The following is an 18,228-nucleotide window of genomic DNA, read 5'->3' as shown; positions in this document are numbered from 1 at the left end:
CAACAAAAGCAATGCATGGCCAACGAAGACGGTAACTTTTAAAATTAACTTTACGGCTATCTCCCGCTTTGTTATTTTGTCCAAAATACACAATGCTCAGTTCCTTATTTTATGGATGACCCTTTTTAACTTTTTATGTATTGTTTTTGTGATTTATTCGCCTGTACCAGTGCTGCTTCTTTTGATCTTTTATTTTCAGTGAATATTTTTTCTTAACTGTACTGAAATTTACTGTGTTCTGTACACGAACCAATCGGTGAATAAACCTGACAAACGCAGTAGTTAGTTATTCTTTTTTAGGATTGTGGTTTCTATTCAGGTGAAAAATGTTGTATAAATATAGTTATTTCAATGACTTCAAATAATATAATTATCCGAGGTATTATTATTTTACCAAATATTTTATGTTTTTATCGAAATTTTTTCCTGGTTGTTATATTTAAGAATAAAAAACACAGCATTGAAAATAACATTATTTTACATCGAAAAAAGTTAATGTTTTTGGCAAATAAAGATTTATTTATTTATTCTTTATTATTTATAAATGCAAGGTTACATACTTTAAAAGCATTTGTACGTCCCGTATTTCACGGAATTGTTTCGATAGTTGCCCATTTCATTGTAAATGGTGTTCGGCATTTGCGGATAGTGTAGCACTAAGAAAATTAACTGTATCTGGCAAGCGGAATAAATGTATTACAAATTGTATGGATTTGTAGTACATAAATGACTTGTATTGCATTTTCTGACGATACGGTAGAAGCAGTTGGATTTAGGAAACTAATAAATCGTTTTAAGATTTATTTTTACAATTATTTCTAAGTTGTGAGTCTGAGAATAGGTAGGTACTTCATTGTTTTTTGTTGCTTCGGCGGGCCATCTATATAATTTTGGAACTAGAAAGCTTTTGTAATTCAGGAAGAGAAGAACAAGAAGACTTTTTTTAAAGGAGGTTATTTTCAAGTTGCAAAACAAAATTTCAATTTATCTTCCAATCAATGTATATTATTTAATCACCGTAAATGTTGGTAGTATTTCAAGTCTTACATCAACAAAATCGAGTGTTACGTGTGCACTGTCGAAATTTCCTCTGTCAAGGATAGGAATGTAACGGTGGAATAATCAATATCTCGATGTTCTAGCAATCAGGGCTGGTGCCAAGTTTACACATCACGCACAAGTATTTAGAATTTACTAACGCGAAGATTATGGAATTATATGTGGAGCATTTTGATGCACCCTCTATGTGATGCTTTGTATAGACAGAATTTTTAATTTTGATAATTGCAAATGAAATAACAATTTTAAAATACGGATTCTGAACGACATGGAAAGGAAAAGGAAAAACACTCTGCCTATTGTGCGAAGATGACTCCAGAGGGTTTTAGGTGATTCCTTATAGTCTTATTTCCAGGAAAAATAACAGAGCTGTAGCGCTATCTCTTTCCCACACTGGAAGTAATACTGCTTTAAGACATCGTGGTTTACCCCTGTCCCCTGCATCGGATTTTAGATGCAAATTTTAATACTGATTTTATAGAACAACTAATTAAAAGTCTTGGTGAACTTTGAAGTTTTTATAAAATATTATCAAGAAAAACTTTCAATGAGAGTTGTGCTTTCGAGTGAATGACTGCATGAGGAATGTTTTCAACCCCGACTATACTAAGGTTGCCTGAAGAAATCTCATCTCTAGACTTGAATTATATCTAAAAATAAATATGTAGTTACTTCGACTTCTTATACTTAAGTTCCACGAGCAATTCTTGTGCACGTGGATCCTTCAAACAGCTTGTAATGCCTGCTAGATTTCTCTGTGAACTACAAAAAATATTGTGACCTAGTTTTGAGGGTACGAGTATTCTTATTTTAGAACTGAGTATTTATTTATTGTATTAGAACAACTTAAAAATATATTTTTCCTGTTACATAAATAGATGTCTCGATAAATAATAGAAAATGTTCTATTAATTGGACTTTATTCAATAACAATAGGTTATTCGATTGTTACTTTAATTTGATTTCGAGAATGAGATAATTTTATTTCTTCTTAAAAGCAAAAACGTAACAGTGAAACTATTTTCATCAGATTATTTATACTTACACTAATAATCCCTGAACTCTTAGCTGTTGTGCTAAAATATTTTTCCAGACATGTCGTAATTAGTGAGGCGAAAGATAGCGAAAACACTTAATTATCTTCAGGTCAAGGTGGTGAATATTTTCAGAGGGTAGACACGTTTCGTATTACTTACGAAATTGGTGATTTTCCTTGGTTCAATACAAGTGCAAAATATGCTGTTCGTTTGAATGAATTTAGTGTTGATAAATTGTGTGTGGTCTGGTTGAAATGTTGGCTTATCCTGTTTTAATTTGATATAGTATTTAAAGGAGGAAAATTTGTCGTAGGCACTAATATCAGAGAATTGCTTTTGTGTTGTAAAATATTTGTTAATTTAAACAGTTAAAATATATTTATTCATGTAAAATATATTTTAACTGTTTAAACTTTTTGTGCAAAGTATTAAATAGTAGGTAGTTAAAATAATTATTGAGTATAGGCACAAATATATAAACTTGCAAAATAATAAGTAAAAGACGATAACGAGCTATTTAAATGGAAGATAGCGAATGCAAAGTTATTGGAAGTAGCAACAAATTACAAACCCAATGATTCTAGAACATTACAATATCAAAAGAGTTCTTGTAAAACATTGAATTATTTCAATGTTTCATAGAATTCAACATCTACAGTTCAACCCAATTTAAAACAGAAATTTACTAGTTTTGGGAATAATATTAAACATAATATTGTCGAAGCTGCCAATCTCTCATGACTCATTTATTTCACTTTGTAACTTGGCTATTAACTACACGAACGTGCTATTGTTACGTAACATTTTAAACAAAAAATCATAATAAATAGCTACCATTTACGGCAAAATGTACCTATAACTTGTGAAGAATAAAGCTAAATATTTTTATATTTGATTATAATATGGTTTTGCCATTGCAATTGGAACCACCTTGGAAATTTAGCTGATAAATATGTACCATTTAATAAATCGCAGAATTTAATACCTGAAAAAATAATATCTAAAACTATAATTAATATGAATCACATTCATGGAATATCTTAACATTTACACCAATTCCTTATTCTAGCTATTTGAAAAATGAACAAATCCTGTAAATGAAAAAATTATGTACTTTATTGATTTAGGCCTCGCAAAAATACTCGGAGAAAAGGGCAAGTTCATTATTTAAGCATTGCCGAGGCTCGCTTCTTGCGATATTGTAATTCAACAAAAACATTTCAATACCCATGTTGCTCATATTTTCGGATATTCCTGTGTACAAAAGAAATGAAAATTGAGAAGCGTCATTTCTTTTACGATCCCCGTATCTTTTAGCAGAGGCGTATCATTTTCAGACGCGATTAGGAGCAAAGATACAGGCCGAGGCTCGCTTTCGGCAGATTAAATCGCTGCAGCAACTTTAAATGGACTGAAAATAATGTTTAATATATTTTATAGCTCGAAATATCAAAGCGAAATGGAAGGTTTGAATTCTGGAGTATTGGAACCGAATCTCGGAAGTCTTTTGATTCATTGTAATCGTCTCGGGGAGATTTCTGGCTTTAAACTCTTAATTAAGGGAAATATCGAATGTTCTTCTATAAATAATTGCAAGAGGAAAACAGTTTGAAGAACATGCACACTCGGATTCAATTGCAGAAAGGTAGGTCGGTTGCGTAATGCTCACCGAAGGTTACTAGCCCACACGGTGTCGCCTTTCAAACTACGTCGAGTGTTAAAGGTTTTCAATGAACTATAACTAAAGCTGAAAGATCCGGCCGGTTAAAACTTTTGACGCGACAGTAAAGGATTACGTCCGTACGGTACGCAAGTATACGCTGGGGTCGCGTGCCGCGATGACGTCTGCCCTACGATGCTATCGAAGACCCATCGATTGTTCGCGATGGGATTAGGCCGTTACTCGTGAGCGGAAATGCAGGAAGTGCGGGATAATTCGACGGTAACCTTGATGCAGATGCTGAACCGCGTCTGCCCGGGCCGACGTTCGATTTTCACTTGGAGCATCAGAGCGCCCCTCTCGCCCGGGTGGGCGTGGTCTGCGCGCCGGTCAATAGCACGGCATCGCGCGTCTCGCTCCGGCTGCCGCCCGCCGCCGCGCCGCCTCTCGCTCGCGCGAGGGATGATTGAAACGTCTGATGCCGCAGGCGCCCCCTGCCCCCTCTCGCCAAGGACGTTCAGTGAATCCGTCCCTCTCTGCCGATAGCACGTGTCCCCGTTACTATTTCATAATATGTGTGACCCCCTGGAGCCGCGCGAAAATTCACAAGCAATTATGACTCAAGTGTCTGACGAATTAGGTGACAAATTAGTCGCGTGAACGGATAGCGACCGAGAGCGATGTACGCGGCGCTCTAGTGGACGATCATGTGTGCATGTGGAGTGATATGGAGATAAGGGACGGCCCGCGGAACGCCACTCGTTTTCCGTCCTCTCTCTTCCCCTGCACTCGACGCATCTTCAGGTATGCCAACATCGCTTCAAACGAAATTTTGCTAAAGACCCCCGAGTGCTCTCCGAGCCGACGTGTGAGCTGGATAACCAACCTTTTCGGTTCAATTATGAGTACGAGTGTTCTTTTATGTTCGCTTTACTTGGAAATTGTTGTGCTGTGACGGTTTTAATTGCCTACTTATTAAAGTTGAGCCGTTGAAAATGAATTAGTTAATCATAATTAGTTATAGCCATTTATGAGTGTCGGCGTAGTACGCTAGTGGGTTCATCATCACGTAACAGCAGTTGGGTGTCACGAGCAAACGTAGTAGTAACGTCGACTCATAAATATTCAGTCTTTATAGGGTGTGTCGGTCTGATCTAGGTTTTTGGCCCAAAAATGCGGCATCGCCGTCCTAGTTACAAATTGCCATGGCAGAAATGTCACTGCAGCATCATTATATTACCATAGACGGCGCCGGGTCGTCGCCAGTTGTCTAGACGCGAAATAATTATACATCGCGCCAAGAGAGGCAGGCTGACTCACCCCGAATTCGACACAGCATCGATTCTACTCAAGAAGTAAGGTCACAGTAATCGAATACGGCCTGCTCGCTCTGAAAGCCTCAACTCGATACTTTTCCATCGAGTATTGATTACTGTATGTTGTTCCATAAATGTGTACGACAATACGTTTTATATTGGAATCGTAACCGACTAGCCGGATTCGTGTTTGATAATTCGGGGTTGTTAAAATGTAGTGGTAGGTCAGTGGAATTTCGTCGTGTGAAGTTTCAACTTGAGTATTCGAAAAGGTTCGCCTTTATGCAACCATTGAAGAAAGCGGTGCGCAAACCTTTTGTCGGCACATTATAGATGGTCTCGAAGGCTGGCAACATTGATCAAGTATCGGCTTATTTCATAAATAGCTGAGTTGCCATGTGCCGGTTGCGTAACGCCGCCGATATTTTAATTCAGTTTGATACGAGTTTCCGCTTTCAGATAATGTGCATCGTATATATGAAGTGTATTGTTGTGTAGTGTTGTGGTGCATTAATGAGATTAGCATACCTTGCTTGTGTAACAGTAATGCTTTGAATTACTTGATGGAATTGCGGTTTGTGAGTATTCAATCGCTTCGTAGTTATTTGATTTAAAAATTAAGTAATTATTTTCATTGGTATAGTTTTGTTATTTTTATTAACAGTTTATTCAAGAGGTTACCCATCAATAATCTGGCCGTGCCTTGTTTAACCATCTTATTATTTACTCATATATTGTACATGCATTTTATACGAGTTGAACGTTAGGTTAGTTTTCCAGTTACTCGGGTTCAGTCGATAGCGTAGCGTACGATTACGTAATTCTCTATTATCGAGCCATGTTTCTGATTATTATTTTTTGTAAACAGTCCTTTTTTACTGTTGTTCATTTTAAATTGTTTATATGCATGTGAATTTCAGTAGTAAGTATATAATATGATTTTAAACATAACTTTCTTGCAGGGAAATTTTAGTCCACTAACAAAAGTATTTTGTGCTAAATTTGCAAACCTTCAGTGCTAATATAAGGGTGTGTTTCTTAATTGTGAAGTCCGTAGTAGGTACCCAACGTAACCTAGATAGTAAATTTTCTGTCTCTCTCTTTCCTTTTACATGAAATGAGATGGAATTCGTTCACTTGAATTTGGGTACGAATTCATTCTTCATTAAGTACCTATAATAGTTTTATAAAAGAAATTAAGAGATGCTTCGATGAAAATACCACTAGGTACCACCTTCTTAAAATATATTTCCTAAATCATCAGTATCATCATAATCGGGCCAGCTGTTTAGTAGTAATATACAACCAAGTTCTCCTTACAAAGTATAGATCGTATAAACTGATTAGGTCACGCAGCAGTGAGCTAAGGCTTCTAATGCATGGCTCGTAAAACATCTGGTTAATTCCGACTCCCACTGGTTATAGTGTGGATAGGGCTGAAAACTGACGTTCCGTTTTACTGTTCTATCTGTTTACTGTTTAATAGTAATTTTGTAATTATAATGAACATATCGAACCGTTGAATATATTAAGCATTTAAATTGGTAATTTTTTATATACATATTGGTTTCGTTGATTAATTCAAATCAATTGAATGAGGTACGTGCTAAAAAAATACTTTAAAGTTCTTTCAGAATATATAGGTACCTAACCTATCTATGCTACATATTAATTTAGTCATACTTATAGTTTCGCCTTTTCGGGACAGTATTGTTTCAAAACATATATTTTACTTACTTGTTTAAATTCATCTGACGTTATTAAAAACAACAGAAATATGAAACTCATTATCAAGTAACATAATATAATATACAAAACACACGCTCTTTGATATAAAAGAAAAAAAAATGCAAATAGTACTTCATGCAAAGAATAATCCCGTATTTTATATTTTAAGTAGGTCAATCTTTCTACATGCCAAATTCGAACAATCATGATTAGTGGAAGAACTAAAATTATTAATATAATTCACACACATACTTAAACATTGAATACATTACTACGTTAACGATAATACGATTAATATAATAACAAGTATATAGTGAAAATTAACTACAATCGAGTCTTGGGCGCCAGATTGCGGCGCGGCGTGCGTCGCGGAAGCGATGTTGAACGCCCACAAAATCAGTCCCCATTAAAATGATAATTTGATGAACTGCATTATTGTATGATAATTCTGTAAGCTGTGGTTTCAGTGATAATTTTACGAGATTTACGTGTTATCGTTGCATATGTGTACCTATGGTCTATTGTTAAATTTTTGACAAGTACTTGCGTAGAATGTTGATTGTTGGACCAATCGTAATTTGTATCTTACTTTACTATATAGGTTGTAAATTTGTAATACATATAGGTTTAATAGGTTTTACGTTTACTTTAGAAATTGCAATTTCAATTGCTATAAATTATTGTAGATATTTTAAGCACTCAATAAACGTTTTGGTTATTTTTGTCGTGGATGAAATAAAGTTAAATATTATCTACTATATTTTAAAAGTGTTGAATTTAAAAACTTACTAAATTTTGAACACATATAAGAATAAATGTGCGAAACGTGCGAAAACAAAAAATTATCAGCAAAAGACCTGGACCGATCGCTGAAAATTATTACAATGTGTGTATTTTTAAATGACACGTTGGGAACAGTGAAATCAGCATTAGGTACCAGGGAATAATAGTTGTGTGAATCACATCCCAGTAACGATAAATATAGCTTGCACGTAAAGATAATTAAATAATGAATAATTATTGTGGTGCGGAAAATAGTGTGACGTCATGTTTTTACTCCATTACGCATAATTATTATAAAGCTATGTACAGTTTGTTTCAAAAGTGATGGACAATTTTTTGGGATTTGTATGTATTAAGTTGGTCATATTGTAATCAGGATGTTAAATAGATTTCATTAATAGTAGATACTTAGTACCTATCTTCTTCTTCTTATATATAAAAATGAATCGCAAAATGTGTTGGTAAGCGCATAACTCGAGAACGGCTGAACCGATTTCGATAATTCTTTTTTTATTATATTTCTTGAAGTACGAGGATGGTTTTTATGTAGAGAAAACGTAAATATGTACCACGGGCGAAGCCGGGGCGGACCGCTAGTTGTTCATAAAAAAGTATGTATGTTGATATGTGTGCATGATGTTTTGATGACGTTATAGCTACTTTGTAAAAAGTATATGTGACACCTGCACACTGATGAACTTTTATATCTGAAGTTTCAGGCGACAACGTTACGTAACTCATATCATTACATAACCAAAAATTATCTCTCGGCTGATAAAAAAAATATAATAATAAAACTGAAACCCGCAGTGCTTAATTCTCGAAAATCCTAACATACTTTTATGTGATATTTGAACAAATAGTTGAATTTAAACATTGATAAAAATCGTCTTATTTGTGTTTAATTTGTATTAAATTCAATGTCACTTGAATTATATTTATTGTTGTCACGAATTTTTATCTTGATAACTTTGTAAATGAAGGTAGCACTGATTGGAATCAAAAAGTAGTGAGGAGTCGTGTGGTGCGAGTGTGTGCAGTGTACGGATAAGCACTAGGTTTTAAGTCATATTTAATTAATTAAAACGTCTTCAAACGTAATTATTTAAAACGTAATTATTTTCGACGTATTGTAATTTGTATCTCGAATGTGTGCTAGCGTGCAATCGAACTAGGTAGGTATTTTCTATTTTCACTAGTTTTTTTTATAACTATGAATTGACACTATTAGTGGGATTTAGAGTGGTGAATTAAGTTGATTAACTAAAATTATTTTACGATTTTTACCAGTAAAATATCATAGTAAGTAGCTTCAGGCTTCAATATTAAGGCACTATAGATAACGTTGCGTAATCATTCAACGTTAAGATTTCACGTAGGTGATAGGGGTAGGTATTACAAAATCGTTTTATTGCTATAATATTATTTTATTTTATCTAGTAGATCAATCTTGATAATCAGGTTTAAATATTAAAATTTTCATCACATTTTTTTTCGAATGTATGTTTCTTGTCATTTATTTTTATGCAGCATAGATAAATTTACTTTATAGTTAGAGGTTTACGATTATTTACTGTTCCACCGACGCGAGTTGAACTTCGTCACAAGCTTTACTATCGGAATTTTTTCTACGGAAGTTGTGATGTCACGTCATAGATGAGGTACACGTAGATATTGCGTAGGAACTGTATGAAGCCTTGAATGCGCTTTTAGTTGCAACTAGAACTATCTTGCCGGCTTGTAGTAGGGATTTGTGGAACTTTTGTTTTTATGTTATTTTATATACAGGTAGAAGAACTTGATATTATATGATGTCGGCTTTTTCATATTTTATGATTACCTATTTAGTAGAAATATAATCAGTTTATCTTGATTTTTTAGAATAAAACTTGTATTTTTTATTAATATTCAATTTATATACCTACCTCTAGGTAAAAAAAATCTATAAATTCAAAAATTTAATAAAAACTAGTCCACACTTGCAGCTATGAAAGACAAATGCGACGAATTTATTGTTTCTGGGCCAAACTTGGCATTCAGTCCAATGCAAATATTTGCCCCATCTCAGACGGCTCCCTAATTGACTATTTGTACTGGCGGGCCTTTTGTTCTGACGCGGTTCTAGTGACGAGCGAAGCGATAGCGAAAACCTACGATATAACATATAATTTCCTTTTTTATGTTCACTTTTAGTTGTAATTATGTCCTTGGAATAAATGTTATTCTATCTAGCAGGAAGTTAAATGGCTACACATTAGCCACATGTGACTCTTGCCTTTAAATACGTTAACCACGTGAATGACGTAACACATTGGCTTAACAGCTACCTGTGACGATAGTAAATAGTACTACACACGCTATTATGTACTAGTAGATATGACTCAATGGGAGCAGCGCTAGTAATACTATTCTATTATCATGATATATTATTTTTAATTTATATAAATTGAGAAAAAGATAGCGTGAACGGAACTCTGTGTGATAACGCAGCACGCACAGTGATGTCACTCTGTGACGCTTTATAAATTCCATATAGCTTTAATGCTATAATTGTTATAAATAAATTTACATTACAACATTGATAGTAATAAACTTCAACATATTCTCTATATAGTAAGTATTTATCGGGTTCGAAATCAAGTTTTCACCGCTCCGCTTCCGCCTTCGCTTATCGCTATAGTGTTGTATCCTACCTCAACACAGTACTAACCGATATTGAACTGTTAGGTTATACTTTGGCGGTTTAGGGGTGCCGTGATGGATGGTTTCTGAGGTCGAACTCGTAGTTAGGGTTAAGTATACTATTGTCCTTGGGGAGTTTTCAATGTATTGAGCTTCGTCGTTAACTGATAACTAATTACATGGTTTATTAATTTTGATATACTTCGAACAATAATATACTTAGATGAAATGTTGAAATTGAATTAACTTAAGTTCGATGCAACGTGACTTGGTGATTTTTTTTTGTTTTTAGATAATAATTAAATTATGTTTGTCTTGTTACAGGTCGCCACCTGCATAATAGGGAGCCATACGCCTCGGCGGAAAGACGGGTGCGCTACGCACTCGTGGTATGTATCATTACTGGCGCAGCCGTTTTACATTTAGTGTTATTTTTAGGCTCATTTTAACTTCAACTTAAAGAAGCACTTTTGAATCGTAATACTACGTTTAGATAACTTATAAAATTATTGAAAAATGCTTTAACCAGAAAAATCTAAGACGCGCATTTTTCTCCAAATGGTACCGAGTCTTTATTTTTAAAACGCGTTAAATATTTTTCGTGTGACATACGTAGGTAACACAAGTTAAAGAATGGTCTTGGAATTCAATTGTTATATACGTAAATGCGTAGCACGTAGAAGGATGCCGGTACGGTGGGTCCCATACCAATGACATGGGATAGAAATGGGATGGAAATGGGACGTTTCGGTGTGGGATTGTGAGACCCACGTCTTAGCGTTTGTTTAATTATTGAAAAGCGGTATGTTGTCTTCTAAATGTAGGTAAGTAGGTACTAGGTATATGTACTGTTTCATTCATTCCAATAAAGATCTTTGTTGAAATACTAGGTAGGTAATCGATGTCAAGTCGTCCCTTAAATAGTCAGCTTCTTCTTTTCTATAAATCAATTTAATTTTCTTAAAATACCATTTTTAACACATTTTTTCCTTCCTTTTCCTTGTGTGGTATTTTTTTTGTTAAATAAGTGCTTCTGTAACACAATGTACGCATAGCATAATATTAAACAGGCACAGCCGGGCGTTCATCCTTGTATTACGTAATGCTGTCATCGTTTGTGGTCCGAATAGGTACATTAGTGGGCCGCGATGTGAATGTTAAATATACGAACTTGTATAATTTTTATATAATAAAAAGTTAAATGCTTTTTAAAAGTCCATAGCAGGATTTCGAACGAAATGTATGATTGTTTTAAGTATGAAGCGATTTTGTATTATGCTAACGTTTAAATTTTTATCTTAATCAATCAAAAATACGATATTTCCTTCCAATATAAAGTCTGACTCGACGTTTTTTTAGCTATCTTGGTTAATAATTGATGAGGGAAAAAATTAGGAAAGGCTGCCACGGTACGGTGACTTTCTAGAAGGTTCGATGAACTTCACGTATTAACTAAAATATGTAGTAGATACAAACGAAATAGCATCAAGACTATTATTCAATTCATTTCTAATATTAAAGGATAAATATCTATCCGTATGTCTTTCGTATCTTCTCTGTAATGCTGAACAGATTTGATTAACTTTTACTACATTAATAGAGCCATATCTGCCTTCAAAAGGTTATTTATATAGCCCAATATCGATGAACAATCGAGAAAAATCGTGTTTCTAAAGCGTGTAAATCGAGAAATTTAACATGAATAACGCACTAACGTAACGTACGTACCTATACAATAACCGATAAAAATAAATTTTACCTCAATTTTCTTCGAACATTACCATGGTATTCCTAAAGGTAATAAAAGTGAAGCAAGACTGCAAGACAAATGTTCTTTAGACTTTAGCTATCCGGGTTTGTTTATCTTTCATAACTCAAATTTCCAATTATCATATGAATATGTAGAGGTTTGTCCCACGGGAGGGTTGGCTTTTTATTTTCCCACATTCAGGGTAAGCCCCCGGGGTATATTGTGCTAGCTACGTGGGATTTAAAACAAAGCTTATACATACATTTCATAATTTAATTAAAAAATTCCATTTTGTACACACAATAACTCGATATAATTTTTATAAATGGTTAATTGTTTTTTTTTTGTTATAATTATGTAGATTGGATATTACAGTTTTTGGGAATTTATTCACTTTTACGTTTGGGACTATTAAATTAATGAACGTCAAAGAACTGGTGTTTCAAACTTAGTTAATTCATAGTTTCATGACATCAAAACTTAATCGATTAATTAAACGGGTCAACTAATCAAGTTTATTTTGACACCAGCAGTGTTGGTGTCAACATTTTAATTCGCAATCCGGTAAACGCGGAACAAAATAAAACATTCCAATTACGCATTGTCGCCGAACAATACCCTCTTATTATCCTAAAATACCTATTTATCCCAACTTCCTTCAATTATCACACCCCAATCTTCAAGGCCTCTCGGAGGTCGGCTCGCTTGGCCCTTATAAAAAACTTTTGGGACCCAACGTAATCCTTCTAAGTTGAAACCAAGTTTGACAATAGGCCAGTTATCTTGCCAATGATCGGCTTGCTCAAAGGATTTGTCGCTTCAATACATCGACCGCTGTCGAACTCTTTGCTGACCGTGCTGCCCTGGTACTTTTGCATTGTAGACTACTTGTTTCATTCGGTTTTTCTTACGATAAAAAATGTAATGCTACAGATCGAAAAGATTTTCATTTAGGCTGACATATTTATGAGATAGGAGAAATTTTATTAAAATATAATTCAAATAAAGTTTATCATTTTTCTTTTCTGTTTTCACCAAGATTTTCCCGGTTTCAAGGACGAATTCGCAGTTCCGTCTGGGAAATCAATCGTTTAATTTTATGATAAAAACTAAGCTGCAAAAAGTAATTGGTATTTTTCCAGCTGCTCAATATAACTAATAGCTTATAGTTTATTCTCGTCATCGTTTGCCAATATATCTAGAAACTTCCACGAGAAGCGTGCCCCGCACACTGATGGTGCGCCCAGCGACGTATATGGCAGGTCTATGACACCATGACAGGCTTATTGGAATTCAACTATTATTTATCGTAGAAATTGCTTTTACAACGTCATCATTAAATTAAACTTTAGTTATTACATTATCTTAAACTAGCTGTGCTCCGCGGTTTTACCCGCAGTGCTCACCTCCTGTTGGTCTTAGCGTGATGATAGCCTATAGCCTTCCTCGATAAATGGGCTATCTGACACCGAAACAATTTTTCAAATCGGTCCAGTGGTTCCTGAGATTAGCGCGTTCAGAAAAACAAATAAACTCTTCAGCTTTATAATATTAGTAGGACTATAGATAAATTTAAATAAATCTTTCTTATTCTTCCTACATTACGAAAATATTAAATACTAGCTGTGCCCGCGACTTCGTCCGCGTGGAATAGTGACTGCATAGTAGTTACTACTTAACACACAATTATTGAGTAAACACGTCTTGAAACACGTACTACCATAAACAACTAAATAATAAGTACTTACAGATTATTTTAAAGAAAAATCGATCAGTGAAACAGATGTATGAATAATGCATCTGCCCCCTACCCCACTACGGGGACACGGGACTTCACTTCACAGATTATTTTACAGTTAAGAAATAAAATAAATAATAACACAAAATAACTGTTTGGAAAATCCCCCGGAAATGCTCGGAAAATCCCCGGAAAAATATCCGGAAAATGCGTGAAAATGTTCCGAAAATATCCGGAAAATGCGTGAAAATGTCCGGAAAATATCCGGAAAATATCCGGAAAATGCCTGGAAAATTCCCGGAAAATGCCTGAGAAATGTCCGGAAAATGCCTGGGAAATGCGTGGAAAATCCCCGGAAAATGCCAGGGAAATGTCCGGAAAATGTCTGGGAAACATCCGGAAAATCCCCGGGAAATTCTCGGAAAATCCCCGGAAAATGCCCGGGAAATTCCCGGAAAATGAAAGGGAAATGTCTGGAAAATATCCGGAAAATGCGTGGAAATGTCCGGAAAAAGCGTGGAAAATTCCTGGAAAATTCCTGGAAAATGCCCGGAAAATGCTCGGAAAATCCCCGGAAAATATCCGGAAAATGCGTGAAAATATCCGGAAAATACGTGAAAATGTCCGGAAAATATCCGGAAAATGCCTGGAAAATCCCCGGAAAATGCCTGGGAAATGCGTGGAAAATCCCCGGGAAATGCCCGGAAAATGCTCGGAAAATCCCCGGAAAATATCCGGAAAATGCGTGAAAATGTCCGGAAAATATCCGGAAAATGCGTGAAAATGTCCGGAAAATCCCGGAAAATAACCGGAAAACGCCAGGGAAATGTCGGGAAAATATCCGGAAAATGCGTGGAAATGTCCGGAAAAAACGTGGAAAATGCCCGGAAAATGCTCGGAAAATCCCCGGAAAATATCCGGAAAATGCGTGAAAAAGTCCGGAAAATATCCGGTATATGCGTGAAAATGTCCGGAAAATATCCGGAAAATGCGTGGAAATGTCCGAAAAAAGCGTGGAAAATGCCCGGAAAATGCTCGGAAAATCCCCGGAAAATATCCGGAAAATGCGTGAAAATGTCCGGAAAAAGCGAGGAAAATGCCACTTCAAATTTGCGAAGTAATTAAAGCAGAAAACCCAAAAAAAAAGAAAGCTAAAATCTTTCATATTAAATGTATACGGGATATTCATATTTCATACTTAATGTATGGGAGGGTTTAAAGATAATTTTTTTGATATTTCTCGATTTATTTTTAAAAATTTATTACGGCCATTTTACTCATTAGGTTAAGTACTTTCGATATCAGTTTAAAGTTTTTTGTTATCTGTAATACTTACGGAAAAATCGCCTGTGCACACTTAAATGGATGCACACACGTAAATGGATGAACCGATGCACACGTAAATGGATGAACCGATTTTGATTAAATAATATGTCTAATTATACTTTACACGTCATGCCCTTTCATTTCATATGTCACTTGAGTCAAAATTCACTTTTTTTATTATCTACCACTTTTATACCTATATCAAATAAATGGATGAACCGATTTTGGTAAAATTTGACTTATTTTTACTGATAGGTCGTTCACTTTCATTTAATATATCACTAAAGTATATTCGACAACTTTAGTTATTTTCATTCCCACTTTTACCCCTATATACCTAGTTACAATAAATGGATGAACCGATTTTGATACAGTTTATTTAAGAACCAGCGTCGGAAAATATGCTGCCTAACTAAAAAACATCATCTAATTCGGATTACCTGCTAGCGAGCTACGGTGGCACAAACACACACACACACAGCGGTCAAACACTTATCACCCATATTTTTGCATCGGGGGTTAAAAATATAATATGTATAATATGACATAATTTAAAGGACATTTTATGTATAAAATTTACCTAGAAATAAGTATAATTTTAATTTGACCCCTCCCCCCTACTACCTCAGCTTACCCCCCCACCCTTGGGGACTTTCGATATGATCACTTGAACATAACTGTAGCGTATAACAGATAACTTACGTTTTATCGTACACTGTATAGTGTACCATAGAATGCCTTAGCAAATGTTCGCCGTGAGTACTTAAATGGTCATAACTTTTTTATTTATGAACCGATTGACATGAAATAAACACTAAATGTTAAATGAAGATTACCACAATACATTAGTGAAAACCGCATCGAAATCGGATAAGCCGTTTCTGAGATTAGCGTGTTCAAACATACAGACAAACAGACAAACAGACAAAAAAATTTTTAACTACAGTTTTGGGTTTGGGATCGATTTAATAATAACCCCTGCTACTTTTTTTTTACATATTTTCATTGTACAGACACCACTTTTCTAGAATTTTATTATATGTATTGATGATATTGATGAATTAGAAATAAATTGAGTTAAAAGGGAAAGTACCAGGATAGCATGAGATAAAGGCGGTATTCAAAGCACGGCGGAATCGCCAATCAGGCTTATCATGTGCTCGCGGCTTTACCGGGAGCGCATGGAGGGAATTTATATGTGAAAGATAAATTTTCTCTTTGATAAACAGAATAGTATTATTTAATATGACCTTTATAACTAGTGACCTATATTATAAGTTAAATGTCAATTGTACCAAGTTAAACGATTCCTAAAATTATTTGTGGATTTCATTGAAACAATTCTATTGAAGGCACTCAAATTCTAGTAATAAATCAATTGATATCTAGATTGAGATAATTAGGTGATTAGTAATTACTTATCAATACGTGATAAGTTATTTATGTCAGGGTAAATAATTCCTTGCGTGTATTTCTGTTATATAAATAGGACTATGTTTTAACTCGCGTTTTCGTAGATTTATTGTTATTTTGACTATAAAAATAAAAGCTAAAGGTCTGCAGTTATTTTCGATTTCATTCTCACATTTAAAAACCTACTGTACAATAGTATACAAATTGCAATCCTTTCCTATTGAGCGAAGATTCATAACAATCTACATTTTTCGTTTTTGCAGAGCATCTGCCAAACTGAGCATTATAAAATTTTATACTCTAATACTTGCACGTTCAAACTCCTCTCTCTAGGGGACTATTATAGCAAGAAATCATTAAAAACCCAAGTGCACTAGGAGTGTTCAAAAAGCCATTTCTCAACATCACATTTTCGCTCGCTCTTGTCATAGTTACCAACTTATTCGATTGGAGTTGGCCGCGAGCCAAACTATCTCTTTGTCTGTCACGCCGGAGGGTGGCAAACGAAAATATTTCACCAATTATAGGAAATTTAATGGCTTTTGCAGTCATTAGAATGCCTAGTGTTGGTACTTGGTATGTCTACCATTATTAAGAGATGGAGAAAGCATATATGTATAAGATTCGATTTCCTTAAATGTACCTTCATAATATTTATCAGCTCAGAAACTGATTTCTGTGACTTCTAATGGGTGTGGCTTTGACCTAAACTATCCTTACTATTCATATAAATAGCCAGACTAATCGATATTCTAGGTGTTGATTAGTTTATTGACCTTTATTAATTACGAGTGCTGTCAAAACTAGACGATTTTTCTTCATCCATTGAAAAACTATTTCTCCGTATTTGCCAAGCAAGCAACAAAGTAACCGTCACTAACATGCCATTAATTCAAGCAACAGTCGCCTCTCATATGGCTGTAAATAAACGCTATTTTGTAATGTACAATTAGGGCTAATCGTCGATTAGACCCTAAGCCTGATGTACGCTCGGATCGCGTGACCACATTTTCTAGGCACACCTTAACTACCTATTTGTTACCTAGATATAAGTATTTTGCACGAAGCCCTTGTTGGTGGAGATTTTGTGAATTTCTTAGTCATTTCTACACTTTATACTTGAAATCTAAATAAATAATTACGTATAAGAAATTCCCATTGTTGCTTATAAATTGATTTTAATTTAAAGTAGATTTAGTTTCATTATTTATATTTATAACTAGCAGTCCGCCCCGGCTTCGCCCGTGGTACATGTTTACGTTTTCTCTACATAAGAACCATCCTCGTACTTCAAGGAATATAATAAAAAAAGAATTATCGAAATCGGTTCAGCCGTTCTCGAGTTATGCGCTTACCAACACATTTTGCGATTCATTTTTATATATAAGAAGAAGAAGAAGAAGACAATGGAAAAAAGGATCAACAAAAGTATAGAAAATAGATTGAATAAAAAAATATTATAAATTGTAAAACTAGTAGCACAGATTACTACTATGTACTTTCCTAGAATGAGAGTTGCAATTATTTTAATAAATAAATACTACACGTGCTTACTCAGTATTAAACAACGTTATTATGCATATCTAGATGAGCCTAGAAAAAACAAATACGGAATTATAATCGCAGATCTAATCTAGAATCCCATTTAGTCGGGAAAATGTTATTTAACTACCTTCGCTTTAATGTTTTGAATCAGTAAATTGTTTATAGCATACTTTCATATTATTTTGCAAAGG

At 34.6% G+C, this 18,228-nt stretch overlaps 1 protein-coding gene across 8 annotated transcripts in view; it reads left to right on the top strand.

Moving 5' to 3' along the window:
- PMCA (plasma membrane calcium-transporting ATPase 3) overlaps nucleotides 1–18,228 on the top strand; it is a 131,040-nt gene that overhangs the window by 56,690 nt on the left and 56,122 nt on the right. For 7 of the 8 annotated variants that reach the window (XM_089710333.1, XM_089710332.1, XM_089710335.1 and 4 more), the window contains one exon: nucleotides 10,590–10,654. The gene's annotated coding sequence lies outside the window, so the exon portion shown is untranslated. Of the gene's footprint in view, nucleotides 1–4,312; nucleotides 4,561–10,589; nucleotides 10,655–18,228 lie in introns of those variants that run through there. The other variant, XM_089710334.1, reaches the window with a different exon arrangement.

This window comes from Colias philodice, chromosome 24 (genome assembly GCF_061535455.1).
Source record: "Colias philodice isolate Cphi_HAF_F1 chromosome 24, ilColPhil1 Martin Lab GWU primary, whole genome shotgun sequence".
Taxonomy (NCBI): domain Eukaryota; kingdom Metazoa; phylum Arthropoda; class Insecta; order Lepidoptera; family Pieridae; genus Colias; species Colias philodice.
The sequence above is the reverse complement of the archived record's forward strand: the minus strand, read 5'-3'. Positions and strand labels throughout refer to the sequence as shown.